The sequence below is a fragment of the Micropterus salmoides genome, unplaced genomic scaffold (assembly GCF_014851395.1).
Source record: "Micropterus salmoides isolate LMB-PRFRI ecotype aquatic unplaced genomic scaffold, ASM1485139v1 Ms_hic_scaffold_17, whole genome shotgun sequence".
Lineage (NCBI taxonomy): Eukaryota > Metazoa > Chordata > Actinopteri > Centrarchiformes > Centrarchidae > Micropterus > Micropterus salmoides.
Genome location: NW_024040817.1, coordinates 30217213 through 30229538, shown reverse-complemented (window position 1 = coordinate 30229538; position 12326 = coordinate 30217213).

Below are 12326 nucleotides of genomic sequence, written 5' to 3'. Positions count from 1 at the left end.
GCGCACTTACAGGTCCAGTCCCCATGGAAATCTTGCTCAACTTTAAAGGCTTGTTTAATTAGTATATAAAGCAGCAGCAAGGATTTCAATACCAGGAATGAACTATATGGTATCACGGGCTGTTCACTTTGTAAAGACTTTTAATTCAGCTATCACAAAGTGATAGAGTTGGAAAATTATTCAATAATCCAAATGCCAAATAGTTCAAAATTTGAGGGAAAAAAACTCTTGTCAGAGGTTCATGGTTGCTTTTATGCTGTTACATGATTTTGATGTCTTTTGGTAAAAAGAAAACACACACACACAACCCCCTTTGTCCTCTTCCATTAGCTGTGGCAAGTCTTAGTGCCTGCCAGCTGAGAACATATGAAGCACATTTTAACATTTGAAGCAGCCTAATATGTGGTTGCATTTACTTATTAAAAGGCATCCAAGCAAGGTTAAAATCAAGGGCAACTGGATTTGGTTGATGAGTATCATCCTTGCATAACCATGACTTGGATGACTGAGAACCTTCAAAGACATCTTATTAAAAGGCCTATACTGGTCTGGATTAAAACTTGGTTCTCAACGGAAGTTTCATCTACGGAAACAATAAACAGCTATCCATTCAATTTTTTTTTTTACTCATTTCCCATGATAACAGGATACTTTTCTTGTGATCTTGTGATCAGATAACAAAACAGTAGTTTAACACAGTGGTTTAATGGTAATTTCAGTAGGAATATCAGTGTCACTGGTTAGCTCAGTTGGTAGAGCACAGTACTAATAGTCTTGGAGTTATTGGTTTGATTCTCATGGAGGACCAGCCTTATTGTCTTTTTTTCATAATCCTCTTCAACAAAGTGCTTATGAAGAGATTGTTTAACATGCTCACAATAAAGCATGTGCTGGACTGTGTGCATCCCGGTGATTGGTCCACATCCATCAACCTATGGACTTTTCATTCCCCGTCATTCACAGGGAGAGGAAATTCCCCTGGATCTCTTCATAACAACCTTTGTTGAAGAGGATAGTAAAACATTATGAGTCCTGTGCTCGTTCATTCATTCGGTATCTCATTTGGTAGTCATACACCCTTGGTATGATGGATATGATGGGACCTTATTGAATTCTGTCCATTTTTATTGAATAAATGATGAATACTATATTTGGCATCTTGTCCCTGCAAGACAAACTGTACTGCACATGCTGAAGGAGACGTTTTTATATTTTGTTTTGTTGCTGCATGTACCCTTACATTGAGTTGGAATATGAAAATTATTCTCCCAGCCTTCTGTGTGTAAGGAGGCCTCCAGGGTTAGGGGTGGGGGGTTGTCTGGTGTGTCAATAACAGGTTGAAGCAGTGGGAGATAAGAGATGCTGCAGCTTCCAGTGGGAGGAGAGCTAGTGCTTGTTTGGTTCCAGCAGTCTTATCTCCCCCGGGGTTCCCTGCTGTCATACACAGATTACTGTTTAACAGTTTAATCAAGAGGGACAGACGACGCACACACGCATTCAGCAAGTTCAATTCCTACTGGATACCTCAGCCTTGAAACTTTTGGCTGTACAGTTCTGTCAGTATGGAGGAATTAATCAGAAATGGGCCATTTAAAAATGAAGAGAAGGTTATTATGGAAGCACAGAAGATGACCTTCCTTCCTTTCATGAGCTTTTTCCACTTCACAGTACCACTTTATACAGAACAGAAAGATACAGTAAGAATAATCAAGCAAACACAATACTTTCATTTTAAACATCAAAGCAAACATTAGATGTTCCTGCTGACATTACAAAACAATCTACCAGGAATGTGCACATGGACAAATTTGATTGTCCAAAGCACTGCGTTGCTGAATGACGTCACATTGCTTTGCAGCAGAAATGAAGTCAGTTTAAACTTTTTGTGTACAACCTGTGTTGTTGGTTTTTGCCAGGGCACTTTGCCTTGGCAGGTGACTTGAGACAACAGTGTAGCACGCAGTGTGTCTGAACATGGCTTTACAGTTCTTCCATCTCTATCCTTTGTACAATTTGGCATGATAGAATTAACTCTCACAGCTTTTTGAAACTTTGCAACTGTTATTGGACTGAATAAGGGAAATTCTGATCATGCAGGTCTTTTCAAGGTGTTTGAGACACTCACAAAAATGTATTTCTCATTTTTACAGCTATTCCTTTTGTAATGTTTGTGTATGGGAAAAATGCTTTTGAAAAAGTGGCCACTTAAATGACCTGAAAGCCCAGCACTGTTTCTGGGGGCCTGATCCTGCACAGGATAACTGTTTGCACAACTACAGTAGGTAAAGTAGGTCCAGGCTAAACTAGGTAGTCGTCTGTAAACTTTGAGTTTCTTGCCTCGTTGAACTACTCTTTAGCGATGTTGCCACATTCCCAGATTTCAGCTATTAACTTGGTGAGCTCAGTATTACTACTACTGATAGAAATGATGGCCAAAAGTATATAATAAAACTCAAGTTGTTTTAAAAATGTATTATACTTTAAACACATTTCTTTTGTTTGCAAAGTAAGATACGAGTGCAAAAATTCAGCAATTTAATGATCTATTGGTTAATATTAAAGGGTGCATGCATACATTTAGAAATAAATAAGATTGATAGACTTCTAATCATGTTACCTTAAATTGTAAACATTGATCGCAGAGATAAATGAAATCATGTTATCAGATGTAAGGAGAAAGTAAACTGACAAAAACGTAAGTGCCTAAGAACACAATGTATCATTTGAATAAAAATTCCTATTCACTTCACAAAGTAGTGACTTTGTTGTTTTTTTTTGCAGAGATGAGCCACTTAGAGAGAGGTCGTCTGTTCCTGGCTTGTTTATCAGTTTGGAGTATTGCTCCAGTAGAATCATTATTTACCCAAATACACTACATTATCCAATTGACAATTACTGCTAATACTTTTAAGTAACGGTCTGGTTCCAGATTTAGACTTAATAAAAATACACTGGAACTTCATAATAATGCACATGGAAGGGTGAACAGTGTTGCTGCCATGATTTTGAATGTTGAAGAGAATGGAGGTGGAAAGTGTACTGAAGGAGGACTTCATACAGAGGAGGAAGAGGCATTCTTCTGGGAATACTGTGTGAGATGTTTATACTGCAACATACCTTTCTACAGTCTGGGGTTATTCACATAGTAGTTACTGTGTCTTCTGACTGATGCATCTTTGGTCTTATCCGACTTTTAAACAGTCTCCTTTAAGAAAACTTTCTTCCTTCATTGCAGTACGAAACAAGAGGCAATGTGTGCAAGAATAATTCATGAGGCTTAATTTAGAAATGTAGCTCCTGTCGCCATAGCGGATAGAAACCTGATAACAGCACAGCCACTGAGCACGAGCTGAATAAAAATAGAAGACATTATAAACAACAAGTTAGTGCATGTAGAAATTACAATGTGATGGAGCCACTGATACGTGCTGCTGCAGTATACACAGTGAGGACTACTTATAATTTGTGTTTATTTTTTTCTCCAGCTTCAGCTTGGCTCGGACTTTCTCTGTTGCCGCAGCTGTTAGTAACTAACGTCACAATTACATACTGACCATAATGATATGATGTCATGATAAAGTTTCATTGATCAAATGTTTTCTGTGAGAAGCATTAGAAGTGAATGGTGAATTAAGCATTTTAATCTGATAACATTCAATACATACACACATCTAAATATACAATATATTAATTATAATATACTCACTGACACAAACATTTCTACTTTGTTGTTCATGGCATTGCAGCTACCTAATACTGTACAGTTATAATGTATGCATTATAAATAATTTATGGAGATCATCTGTTCATATTTTTGGCATGATTATGTAGCAGAAAATAGAATTGTTGCACAATACTGCCTTTTCTTCTTTTTCTGTACTATATGTGGTATTATGAGTAGTATTATTATTATTATGTTCTATTATGCTTCTGAGTGCTATGAGCTCATGTTTTGATTAAGATTTTAAAGTTTCATTTTAAAATTGTTTAGCATGTGACAACTTGTTTTCAGAGATCAATCATGGGTCCAACTGTCATGTTCAAAAATTATACTAAAACCAATACTTGTTTGGTATTCATGTGCAGGCATTCACATATTGTATGCCCCATGAAATAAATCCTGATTTCACTCTAGCAAAAAATAAAACTAAGGCAAACAGATGCTACCACCCTGAAAAACTGGAAAAAAATACACCTACCAACAACTCTAAAGACTAATTAACACATACCTTATTTTAATTTGGATTAAACAAATAAGATACATGTTGTTTAGAAAGGTAGAAGAAAGTTGTGGTTTTACAGCTTAGTTACATGCAGAAACTATTTCTTGGCAAACAGCAGCTGGGGGCAGTGACTGTGCAGTCTTGTCGTACATCATGCCTGTACAAAGACCAAAACGTGTGCTTATTGAACATATCTGGAAATCAATGCTTTATCTAGGTGTCTGTGAAGGTTCTCAGTCATCCAGGTCCACGTTATCCAACGAAGGTTAAAGTCAAGGGCAACTAGACTTGGTTGAAGATACTAGAAGACATTTCGTCTCTCATCCAAGAGACTTCTTCAGTTCTGACTGACTGGTAGGGAAACTCAGCTATTTAACCTCTGTGGGATCATTAGCTATGATCGTCGATACCGCTGGTTTGATGGTGCTTTCTCTTATAGAAAGTGTTCTCGGAAGAGATGAGTTTTCAAGAGCTTCTTGAAGTTAGAGAAGGAACCCCTTCTCTGATGGCGTGTGGTAGCTCGTTCCACCATCATGGTGTCACAAATGAGAACAGCTGAGAACAGCTGCTTTGTGTGAAGGGATGGCAGAGCCAGGCGGTGTTCGTTGGAGGAGCGTCACGGCCAAGAAGGAACGTTTGTATTATGGAGATTAGGTAGATGGGTGCAGACCCAGTATTCACTCTGTATGCAGCATTAGTGACTTGAATTTGATTCTGGAGGCCATGGAGAGCCAGTGGAGGTCAGTAGTGGAGTAATAGAGTGACATGAGTCCTTTTGGGCTGATCAAAAACCAGACGCGCTGCTGCGTTCTGAACCATTTGTAAGGGTTTCACCGCACAAGCTGGAAGACCTGCTAAGAGGGCATTGCAATAGTCGAGGCGAGAGATAACCATTCAATTCAATTCAATTCAATTCAATTTTATTTATATAGCGCCAAATCACAACAACAGTTATCACACAGCGCTTTTCATAAAAGAGCAGGTCTAGACCGTGCTCTATGATGCTATTTACAGAAGCCCAACAGTTCCCACCAAGAGCAGCACTAGGCGACAGAGGCAAGGAAAAACTTCCTTTTAAGAGGCAGAAACCTCGAGCAGAACCATGGCTCAGGGTGGGCGGCCATCTGCCTCGACCGGTTGGGGTGTAGGAGAGAGAGGGAGAGAGAGAGCGAGATGGTTGGCCTGTACCAAAGCTGGGTGGCGTACTGAGGAAGGTAGGACTTGATTTTACTTATGTTGTATAGAAGTTACTGAAGTGAATTGAACAATGGAAGACTATCTTCATGCTTCATTTACACACATCGATCAGCCAATCATATAGTTGCTGTCAATCTTGCTGCAGCCCTCTTCCACCCCATTCATCTCCTGCTCATGAGATCCATGCCCAGATCAAGCTCAGCAGAGGTCCACTACTCATCATCAGCAACATCCAGATCTTCAACATTTCTTCATCACCATCAACAACGTCTAGACTCCATCGTTGGTTTGGTGGGGGGGCCACACCACCCCTTTAATACTATTATCACGATGGGGTCTAATTGCAAAAGACTTTTCACATTTCTCATATTCATTGTACACATGTCAATAAATTATTACCATTCACTCCTGATTGACTGATCCCTGGCTGGGTTTCCTGGTGGTACATAGCTGGATGATTAAACAGGCCAAGCTATACACAGTGGCTTAAAACAAACCAGTGGCTAGGTACACATTTTTACAGTGAAATCTGCATCGGCCTTTAAACATTCTCTACTGTACACCTATATCTGTACAGCACAGTGTGTTTATCTCTGCTCTTTGTTTCTCTCTCATCTAAGTCCTCTTTTATTTCTCTTCCAGCTCTTTTTAGCGGCTCCCTGTGATAGATGGAGGCTCCCCCGATGCTGACCCCTGGCATCTGGATCACAGCCATAATGACAGGGCCAAGCGGTGCTAACATGCCTCAGAGAAAGGTCAATAGACCTCAATGGCAATACAGATATCGACAGTGTCATCCATCAGAGGTTGGGGGGACTCGACAACGGCATGACAACAATTGATTGTACACTCCGGGATCAATTCCAAAATCATTTCTGCATCATTTTCAGGTGCAGGGAAATCAAAGTGAGCAGCTTCTGCACCCTTAAGGAACAAGATATATGACAGGCTTCCACCTAATCAGGCAAACTGCACAAACACATTACCTTCATTATACATACAGGCGCTATGAAGGTTTTTTTCTCCTCCCCTGATGTGCATTATTCATCATGCTACATGAAGGGAACTTCTTCAGTGTGTTAGACATGAGGGGGAGCTGGGTGCTTCATGTTGAGCATGGAGCTGGGAGTCTTGGGACCCATTCTGAGTATCAGGTGTTGTGGAGACACTACAGAACACATGAAACAGTTTACACACACATGCCCGCACTGCAGAAGATATCAAGAATGTTGTCCATACCCATTATCTTATGCTCTTACAGTTTTGAGGTGTAAGAAACAAAAGGAAATCCAGGTAAGGACAATGATCAGCAATTGCCACAGAAATTAGAAAAGAGCAAATTTCTACTTCACAAAATTACCGTTATAAAGAAGTAAAACATTAAAGGTGAGGATCTAGTGATTTAGGGTTGCATTTCTGTGAAGTTGGAGAACTCACAAGAGTCACAACATGAAAAGGAAGATCAAATTCTGTCGAAGCTGAAGAGGCAGTGATATCTTTTTAGTCCCAGTATGGTCAAGCGCCAATGACGCCAGATCCTGCATTTCCCATTATACAACGAAATGTATCTTTTTTTGTTAGACACACATTAATGTCTATTTGTTTCAATCTTGACTCCCCCAGTTTGTAACGTTATCTTATATCTCTATTATAAATTTGCACCAGGGTTACCGATTTGCAATGTGGGAGGAGTAGCTGTTTCCAGATGTGTTTTCCCAATTCTGTATTCTCATTTCAAAACTTTCTTTAAATAATATCTTCAGTGTAAATTTACAAAAAAAACATGGGGCTGCCCCAGACGATGTAACGATCGAACGGGTGTGAGTTTAATTATTTAAATTCTTTATCTGGGAAATCATGTTTGTCATTTTGGCATGAAGAATGGTTCTAAATACTACAATAGCCTTTGCTATGGAAAAGAAGTGTAAATCGGAGCGGTAGCAAATTCAAAATGCTTTGTCATCGTGAACAAAACACAATGCCACATTTGTTGAATTAACCTAAAATTTGAAAAGACATTAAGCTGCCGATTCCAAAATCGGTTTTGTCCGCACAGTAATCTTTAACTTCTACTCACTGTTATCGGCGCACATAACAGAATTTTTAAGCACGGTGACTGGATGTTTTTTGCATGATTCTGACGGCCCAAAGGAGACATATATCAACAAATCTAATTGCAGCAGTAGTTCCAATTGAATAAATAGATTTTGCTCAGACATTTCACTCAATGCCGATGTGACGAGGCCCTAGCAATTCTTTTGACCAGGAAATAAAGGCAAATGAATGTTCATTGTGATCTAGTTAGTGCAAGTTTCAAGTCAGCAAGCATTTGCCATAGCTTACAGAAATGAACAGAAACTAACTGCTGCTTAGAAGTTAGGATACAGTTATGGTATGCTTAGAAAACAGTCAGCAGTGATACAAATTATGTAATTAATGGGCTGACATGGCTAAATGTGCTAAAACATACAAAATCGGTGGCATGGCTCTTTAAATGCTGGAGAGGAATATGTTTGGCAGTGAGCTCACATCCACAAATACCTGCACATGTCTGACTCTGCTGTGAGAGGTGTCTAAACTGAGGCTGTTCCTCTGGGTGTTATTATCTCCACACAGAGGCACACTGGCAAAATGTCTGAGAGCTGCTCCTAATCATCCTAAGTGTGACTAACCAACCCTGGCCACTGTCTCCTCAGGACACACACGTACAGACGCATGGCTGTGATGATACCTTCTGAAGGATATACCGTTACAAGCAGCCATTTAGGCCTCTGTCACTGGTGTGTTGTGTGGACCTATCTACTCCAGCAGGTACAGTATGGATGCTGTTTGCACATGGGATACCGCAGGCCTTAAGCACTGCAAAGAATTTCATTTCTGTGATTGTTGCAAACAGCATTAAGTAGGAGTACAAGGAAGTTCTAGGACACATTAGGACATTGTATTCAGTGGGATTTAATGTGCTATATTTAGAGACAAACAAAATCTTAATTTGTGGTCCACTTACTAGTTTTTTTTTATTCTTTTTTTTAAACTAGCTTATCTCACAGTCTTCATTTTCGCAGTTGTTTTAGAACTGGCTCGTTTTTAAATTGTCTTATTTAATCCCGACTACATTTAGAAAATTAGGTATGACTCATGCTTTGAAAATGTCTTTTACATGTCTATTCAGTTAACATCCACACATATGCAAGTATATAAATCCAATCAGCGCGACCCAGTGCTGATATGATCTTCTACAAAGTAACATTTGAAGTTCCTAAAAATGAAGAAACACAGCCAGAAACACTAGTATTACAGTGTTAAACAATGCTAAATGCTGTGTTGTGAGACAAATGTTCAAAAGGACAGATTTATGTAATTTTTTTCCCAAGAGCCCGCCAATGAGGTACAGTTGCAAAACCCACAAAAATCAACTGTGACCTGATTTTTATCATTCTCCCATTGAGAACAAAAAGTGCCAGCTAGCCAGATAGCTTGCTAGCTAATAATATTGCATGTATCCCGAATAGTCGAAGATTCGATGCTTCGATGGGCAGAGCCTGATTCGACTGTCAATGTCACAGTCGAGCCAATAAGTTAATATACAGCCTATAACAATATAAATTTCAATGTTTAATGCTGTAAATAAACATGTAAAAAGAATAAAACTTTCAATAAATGCTTTTAAAGTGCGTAAATAAATCCAAAATTGTAACCATAACCCTGGGTCGTCTGTGCGCATGTGTAGGCGTAGCGTATATGTGTGTAGTGGCAGAAGAGACAGAGCCCCAGCTTCACCAGTGTTGTGCCAAGTTATCGGATAACTTATCACTGTTGATGAACCACACAAAGAATATTATAGCTGGCTACTTGAAATAGACCCGCGAGGAACCGCGACGTGACTTAATCTCAGATGTTTAGCGAAGTTTGCAGTATTTCAATTTGCACACACATCACACACAGCGTCATTATTACCTTCACAGCTAAAATACAGCCAGACGTGACTGCTTTTACAGTCAGCCGTAGTCAGCATTCAATCGCGGGAAATGTAAAGAACCTCTGTCACAGAGCTGTAGCGCAAGCATGACTTTGACAGGCAGAAGGAAAAGTAGTTCCTATCAACCAAGTATAATTAGATCATCCTGGTGACAGTAAGATACTTATGATAAAACACACACACTCCAAATTACTGAGTTTAGATGCCGATCCTTTTATATGAGTATCGATCCTAGAGCAGGAAACGTTGGTATCAGAAATATTGATACTTTAGGATCGATCCGCACATCTCTAGCGTGCAGTTGTCGGCAGCATGGCATGCACGCCACACTCTGCACAAGACCAGTGAATGAGAGAGAGAAAGAGTCGTAAAAATGCCTTAGTTTAGCTTAAAATATACAGTGTAAGTTGAATGAAGAGAGACTGCAGCTCTGCAGCTTCTCAAGATTAAAGCGAAGCTTTTTTTTGGTGTGCACACATGATTCGACTATCAGTCGACTATAGGCAGGACTTGACGATTCTGATTCGACAGTGTAAATCCTTAGTTGGAGACAATGTAAACTTACAGTATTAACACAAGTTCTACTTTGTTGGCGATAGTTGAGCTGTGTTTCGAGCTGCTTCGTGCATTTCATTAGGAAACAAATGAATTGGCACTGCCATTCGTTTTGAACAGTCAAAGTCCCATGCTTTCGTAGATGGGATATTTCTCGTATTGTCCACATTAGATGTGACTCACTGTTGTGACTGACTCACAAGTGAAGGGGGAGAGGTCATGTTACTCTCTACGCTGCACACAACCTGCAGGACCTGCGGGGTATAACAAACTTTTTAGTAGTTTTGAAACCTTGACTTTTTCATACCGTGGGATACCTTGAAACAGGTAAAATGCCCATGCCTACAGCCAATACACTGACTGTTGATAGCTGTAGCTAGACAGCAAAGTATGCACTGACAAGGAACTCCAGATTTTTAGTTTTTTACGGTCCAGTTTCTGTATTTTTCCTCTGAATTTCCTCCGTTTGTGTGTAAAGTCTGCTTAAGCTGAAACATTTTCACCTTAATTCACATCACCCAGGGTGAATATGTGTCATTTTGCATCTTTCCATTCCATCCTTTCTTTTATCACTATGTGAATTCTGAGAAAACTAGATGATGTCCAACCAGCTTTTTGAACCTCTAGTGAATTCCAGAAAAAAAGTTAAGTTGCCATTTTAACTACAACTCAAAATACTTAATGTGCTTGTAAAGTACTCGTTAGCCTCGAATTTGCTTATACACCAAAAGAAAGACTACAATACACGTTACAGTAACACATATGTTCGTTTTTTAGATTTACATTAACATAATACTGAGTCAGGTCTACTTTGCCTGACATGTCATGCATATAATGCACTACAGTATACACTACAATATGGACAGAAGAGCTCAGGCCTATCTTAAACTCCTTCAATGAACCAAATGTAGATTTCAGCTTATACCAATCGCCTTCCATACAGCCTGTCAGCCTTATCTCGGCTTTGACACAGAATGGAAGCAGTATTCAAGAAGATACACTAACTGCTAATCATGACATTTTCCGGCTTTAGCTCAAAAGAAAGCATGCTTAATGTAATGTGTGATTTTATCATCAGCGTCAATAAACTAATAAAACTTCTTCAGCGACAAGCAGCTGACAGACAAACAGCAATTCCATTGGGACTCTGACGTCTAATATGCTGAGCATTATGATTCTCATTTCATCAGGGCCAAAGGATGGGGTCATTACATAATGGTGTAATTAGTGGGGTTTGGTATAAAAACAGGCTCAGGAAGGCACAGTGCCTGATAAGATGCCAGTAAAGAGGGGAGCCGCAGCATGTTAACACCAGCTATGAGGGAAATAATCCCCCTTTTTAGATTTGAAGTGAAACACTTAAAGACCAGCCATCACAGCTACATCCTCTGCTGTTTTCATAAACTTGCAGCCACCCCGAGCTGTCCGTCCCCTCGCTGCGTCTGGAGCCAAGCCAGGCACAATATTGTTTCATATCTCACCGAGGCTCCAGAGGAAAGAGGCCTTTTCTCCTTCTGCCTCACACTCACAGATCCACAAACTCAGCTCTTTATCTCAGTTTTATACTGTTACAGACGGCAAAAAAACTATTTCAGGTCCATGTTGGGCTTTGCAAACCTGTATTTTGTCATCACTGAGTACATATGCTCAAGTTCGGAGAGCCATGTTTACACCCTGAGGCAGTCAACCAGCTCGGCTCATCACCTTATTTGTACGAGTGGTGCTGGCAACAGTTGCCAGGCTCTGTCTTTTTGTTTCCTGTTCCCCCCTCAGCATCCTGTTATCTGCTTTGCATGGAATAGCCTTGTCCTCAATAGCGCTGTTGTCCTGATTGAGCTCTAAGCATCCAATTAGCTCTGCCTGCTCATGAGCTCCAGTGAAACGGTCTGAGAAACTGTTTCGGTAACACGTTACTTGAGGAGCATGGTTATGCATTACAAGCAGATTACAGGTCCAGCTGAGCATTTTGTCCTCTAGACCCTAAAAATATCTGTGACTATGATGTACCCCAGAACACTGCAGGCCAAAAACCATGAGGCAACATCACGTTTACCCCCCTCATCCCCGCTCCACTGATTTTATACAAGTGTGTTTCCAGGTTTTGGGGAGTACTACTGCAGACGTGAAAAACTTTGAATAAAGTATTTTGTGTCTCAGAGGGAGCTGTGTGAAGTCTGATAAATGTCCTCAAGTGATGCTACTTGAGTCAGCATTGTTTGGGGCTGAAGACTACAAGGTTGAAACAGAAAGAAAGCCCGCTCCTCATCTCCGCTTGAGGCTACAGTACATTAGCTGCTACTAGCACACACCGAAATCACTGACCAAACTGTCTGTGCTTGAGTTGCATTGTGGGTAATGTAGGCACCAGGTTT